Raw genomic sequence first — 6,097 nt, 5'->3', positions numbered from 1 at the left:
AGCCCGCCGGAGGAGGTCCACCAACCTAGAAGAGAACACGCTTACCTATGTTCCAGCATAAGAACTGATTGCTCCACCATACTGAAAGTTATGGTGGAGCAACTAGTGCCAAATTCAGAGATAATGTGCAAGACTGTAATATGCCTTTAGAAGAAAGTAAAAGTAGAAGCAAGCATATTTCAGTGCTTTCTCCATTCATGTGGAGCCCCATCAGAACTCTGAATGTGCCATGTCAATGTTGACTAATAACAATTTAACACCTTCTTTACTCACTTTTATTGCTATAGTCTTGTTTTCCAGCCCTTCAGTATGTAACTATATTCTTTTTAAACTTGGCTCCACATGCTCTGCATCAGAGGGAATTAAATGGTCTTTTTCCAGAAATTCTCTACTTTCTGTGGAAGAGCATTGACAGGCCCAACAGAGATCCCCCATTTATCATGTCCAGTCATCTTGGAGTACTAAGGGACTCAATGTTATGAGCCTTCAAGGATGATATGAATATCTCAATTTTCCCTTTTAAAGTAAGAGGGTTTTTTTGAGCTCTCTTCAATTTGTCTGTCTGACGATTAATGGCAAGGCCTCGGAATAGACTGTCTTTTTAACTTGCTACATCTATATCATAACAAGTGAGTTAAGAGTACTACAGAATACTAAATCTGCCCATTTCTGTTCCTTTCTCTGAGTCTTTACAGAGTTCTTTTGGTGGGGCTCGGGTGAGGAGGGGTGGCACTATTTTAAAGACACCATTTGAACAGATTTTTAGACTTCCATTCCAAATTCCCTTAACTCAGCATTTTTGCTCTTGGGAATAGTAGTAAATAATCTGAGTACTTCCCCCTTCTTGCCTCCCAAACTGCTGTGTGGCTAAATGAAACTGTTACTACCAGCATATTAACCTTTGGAAGAATCCATGTGCTACTAGCTGGCACACTATTTGAATGAAGTGGGACTTCCATCCTTTTGTTAAATACACCTAAAACATCCTTTTCAGGGATGATTTTTTGCCGGATAACCCAGTCAAATTCTTTTTCAGAATAAATGTTTGTCTTTGGAATGGCGCAGATGCCTATTTAAAAATGTGGGTGATTATGCTGTGCCACATAAGGTTATTCTTTTTATATATAGATATATCTATATAGGTGAAGTATTTATTCAAACACTAAGTAGGCATTTTTCCTTTTTAGTAATACTATATTTACCTAAATCTTTTCAGAAATGTCTGAAAGTACATACTTGCTTCCATTTTTAGAACCAGAAAAGAATTTAAGCTTTAAAGCAGCACTTCAAGGTTTTTTAGTTGAAGGGAAATGCTTTAAGAGGCCGAGTTTTTTTTGTTTGTTGTTCAAAGAAATTGTTTGCAGATGGAACTCATGAAGATGCCTCTGAGTGTTAGTATTCTCAGAAATTTGAACATGGGATTCAAATGAGATACTTTAGCTGTCATAAACGTCCACTGACAGGAAGCGTCTTGCTTGATATAACTTCGTAATTCAGAGATGATCAGGTCTAGAAATAGAAACTTTGCAGCATGACATCTGTTTTTATTATTTTTGCATGATTGCTTTATGTTTGAAAAGAATAGCTGAGAAAGCTTTCATTTTTTGCGTTCAGTGTAATTGTGGCAGATAAAGTTATAACTGTATTTAACAAACATGTTTCTGCGGTGATTTGTGCAAGAAGCATGTTCTTCTACTGTATCAGATGGCACTTTGCTTATACATCAAAGCCCAGGAATGTTGGGATTATTAACCAACACGATTTTCATAGTGCAGTTTCTTGCTAGACTGTGCTGTTAAATGTTATCATATTTATAGTAAAAATGGGAAAAAATATTGTATTTGAAAGTGACTTGGATCAATGTGTATTTTACTGATTGTGTATTAATTAAGTACAGAGTACTGCTATGCATTGGACATAACAGATAACGTGAAACTATCTGGACATGTTTAAATTGCAGCGAGTTAAAACTTAGTGCGGAGTAGCTGATCCATGACATGTCCATCTGCCCAACGTTACCCCATGGTAAGTAAAAGCTAAACCGGAAAAACTTAGCTGTGATTTAGTTAGAGGTAACCCACTCAAGTCTGGTAGAAGTGGGCGGATGAACAGTTACCGCACGTCGACTGTTCTGCAGTAAATTCCTGTCCACTGCTCGTGCTCTGTAGGTTGCTTGCCCATACCCTCCTAGACTTGTCTGTTGAGTTCTGTGAGCTCTATAATAAAAGTACCCATAATTTATTGTTTATGCATAGCGTTTTATATGAGTTTGTAAAATAATGTCAAACAGAAGGTTTTTAGGCCAGCCTTAGCTGTTCACTGGGAGATGGAGGATAAGAGACCGTAAAATGAGATTACTACATACATGCAACTGAAAGTCTCTGCTTGTTTATCACAATACACTCCACATGCTTATGTACAACATAACTTACTTCAAACATTTTACTGATATTGGGGTAATGTGTATCAAACATTTAAGGCTTTTGTCACCTAGTTTTCCACACCCATTGTCCATTTACTGGGCAGATTGACCTGGGTAGATTAAAACATTAGATATCTTAAGAGGAAAATGCTTAACACAGAAAAAACAAAACAAATGAACAAAAAGCAAAAAACAAAGCTGAAGTATAAAACTATTCACAAGACTTAGTCTTAGTGCTTTGTGAATGAAAACAGTTTGTGTGAAAATTGCATCACAATTGTTATTTAAAAATGGGAACTAGGATAGTCTTTTTGAAGTTTATTTAAGTATAAATATCTCATTATCTAACTGCATTCCTATGGAAAAAGGTTGAGGCTGAGAGCTGGCTATTTTATAGAAAATAGAGTTCCAACATAACCACTAAAAGGAAGCTGGGGGGGAGAAAAAAAGATTAAATTTGGAGTGAACTGCCGCACTTCCTCCTGTCATCTTCCCTATTGTATTGACTAAGGAACTGATTAGCTGTCTGTTGTCCTGAATATGTGTGATAAAAATGATTTGTTTTGATTTACTGATTAATACAGTGCTGATCCAGTGATTTCAAAATGCTTTTGATAAATATGACAGTTGTATAATTGGATTGGCTTGTAGAATGTGAAAATAATCATTAAAAAAAATGACTGTAATTTTCAAAAAACGGCCTTTCATTTCAGGTGCTAAACTTGAAACTTTATTGGGTCTTATTTTAAGAGGCATCAGGTCACATACTGGTGAAAAATCTGCAGTGCATTCTCATTCAGATCCTTGTTACCTTTTAAAATACTTATCTCTGTTCTCCATGGGACTTCAAATAATGAATCAAGCTGTAATGTAATACTTTAGGCCTGTAGAGCATAGAGTGTTTTAATTTCATAGGAGGAGCCATATAAAAATTGTTTGAAAACCCCTGTAATGAAGATTCAGCAGAATCAGGGTGACCTAACCTAGAAAAATTGCATCTCCTCTGACAGAATGCTTTGGAAAAACATCTTCAGCCTCATTTGCTGGCTGAAAAGAATTAACCCATAATCAGTCAAAGCAGCTTCTTTCAGAGAAACACAGCATTTTATGAAGTAACCCTAATTGCTAATAATGGGAGATATCAGATCTAATGGATCATTGATCCCAATTTCCTGACTCATGCCCTGTCTTCTCAGGAAGGATATACTCCTTCACTTCCATCTTCCTTAGATAATTTACTAGATAATTAAATGCTACTACCTTTGAATTGCTGCCAGCATTCCAAAACTATCATCTGCTAATATCATGTCCTAGAAAAGTTTTCCTCTAATATAGAGAAAGGACAGTAATAATGCAAACTTGAGGCTTTATAAGAGAGAGCTCACCTCTCCTTGCTTACCTTTCACACTACTCTTGCAAAGTGATACAGTGCTTCATGTTGAGCCTGTTTATTGTCCTCTGGGATTTTGACTGGCTTGGATTACTGACATGAAGCATTCTTTTTAAACTCCTTGCTTATGCTTATACCCTAGATTAAACAATTTATTTCCCCACCACTCGCAGTCTTTCTTGCCTAGAGAAGCCACGAACCAGATTCTGTTATGACAATGTACCTAGACAAGTGGCTGGCAATCTTTTTAGGCTGTGGGCATGAGTGACACTGTTTGGGTCAAATGTGTGTGGGTGGGTAAGAGCTGGGAATCAGCTATTGCTGCTACATGTCCCCAGCAAGGGGAGAGAAACTACCTGCTGCTGAATACTGCCAAAGTCCCATATCTGTGGGCAGGATTCAGCCCATGAGCCATAAGTTGATGACTCCTAACCTAGAGAATCAGGTTAGCCTATTATAGTTTCTTTATGGCCCTTCTGTATGTATGTGACAAAGAGACTACTATAAAAACAGATATTCTGCAAAATTATCTGGGGTTATATTTTTTATACCTTGCTTCAAGCAGGAATGATAAAGAACAGACAAAATCTGCTCAAAATAAATCTACCTTGCTTTAATGGTGATACCTTTGTGCTGCTTTGATAGTTAAATGTCTCTCACCTTTTCCATATACAAGAATGTCTTGTCAGAAGTTTAAAGTGCTGTGATTAATATTTTGTTTGAGCTGAGAACTGAGATAAAAGATGCCAGTCTAACCAAGATTTTTCTTAATACAACACTGTATTTCTAAAAATGTGTGTGGATGGTTTTTAAATTGCAAACGAAAGGATTACTACCAGATATTAGTTTCAGATATTTCCTGCCCCCCAGCTATAGTTTTAATACTTTTGGGGGGTTATGTTCCATTACTTCTTATTATGAAGCAGATTCATTTTTTCTTCCTTAAAACACAGAGATATTAATATTTAAAAGTGCTAAACAGCATGCAGAATAACTATTTTTCACTACAATTTTCAGTACAGCTATTGCTTAGAGATTCACCTCATAGAGTAGGTAATATAACTAATGTTATATAACATTTTAAAAATTCCAGTTTGGAGGAATGTCCTATTGTAGAATATCCAGAAAAAATGATATAACAATCCATTATTATCTCTTTGGAAGATGTGTTCATCTGGACTCATTTGGAAAATTTGATATAGCTGATGTCTTCCTGATATAATCCCTATAAGGAAGGGTTGTACCTTAGTTACTTTAGTGTCTCTATTTCTTCCAGAAAAAGAAACTGGCACATCCGCATTTCTGCACTGTCTTCCTCCATGCTTTTCCATGTATGTTATACAAGATTAAGGAAGAATGTAAGCACTTTAGTTCCCTATTTTGCTATGATGAATTAAAATGGTAAAAGTAGATCATAGGCCTGAGAATGGAAAAGTTCGTGGTCTGGTCAGGATGGCACCAACTTCCAATCTCCCTCCCTTTTATCCCCCTTTGCACTGGCCCTTTGTCAGAGGGACAGGTTAGTAATTGCATATGCACCTCTGCAAGCCATTCTTGTGGAGGGGCTTTCATAGTTTCATAGTTTCTAGGGTCGGAAGGGACCTGAGCAGATCATCTAGTCCGACCCCCTGCCATGGCAGGAAAGAGTACTGGGGTCAAACGACCCCAGCAAGGTGTTCATCTAACCTCCTCTTAAAAACCCCTATCTTGGAAGTTGGTTCCAGACCCTAGCCGCCCTGACCGTGAAATAGCGCCTCCTGATGTTTAACCTAAACCTACCCCCTGCCAGCTTGTGACCGTTATTCCTGGTCACTCCTGGCAGTGCTCGGGGGAACAGTGACTCCCCCAGTGCCTGCTGATCCCCCCTGACTAGTTTATAACAGGCCACAAGATCCCCCCTCAGCCTTCTCTTTTGGAGGCTGAACAGGTTCAGGTCCCGTAGCCTCTCCTCATAGGGCCTGCCCTGCTGTCCCCTGATCATGCGAGTGGCCCTCCTCTGGACCCTCTCGATGCTGTCTACATCCCTCTTGAAGTGCGGCGCCCAGAACTGGACGCAGTACTCCAACTGTGGCCTGACCAGTGCCGCATAGAGGGGGAGGATCACCTCTTTGGACCTGCTCGAGATGCATCTGTGGATGCATGACAAGGTGCGGTTGGCCTTCCTAACTGCCTCCCCACACTGCCGGCCCATGTTCATCTTGGAGTCAATGATGACTCCAAGATCCTTTTCCGCCTCCGTGCTGACAAGAGGGGAGTTCCCCAACCTGTAGGTATGGTGCCGGTTG

This window comes from Gavialis gangeticus, unplaced genomic scaffold, assembly GCF_001723915.1.
Source record: "Gavialis gangeticus isolate Ggan-Ray unplaced genomic scaffold, GavGan_comp1, whole genome shotgun sequence".
NCBI classification, from domain to species: Eukaryota; Metazoa; Chordata; order Crocodylia; family Gavialidae; genus Gavialis; species Gavialis gangeticus.
This window is presented reverse-complemented; position numbering follows the sequence as displayed.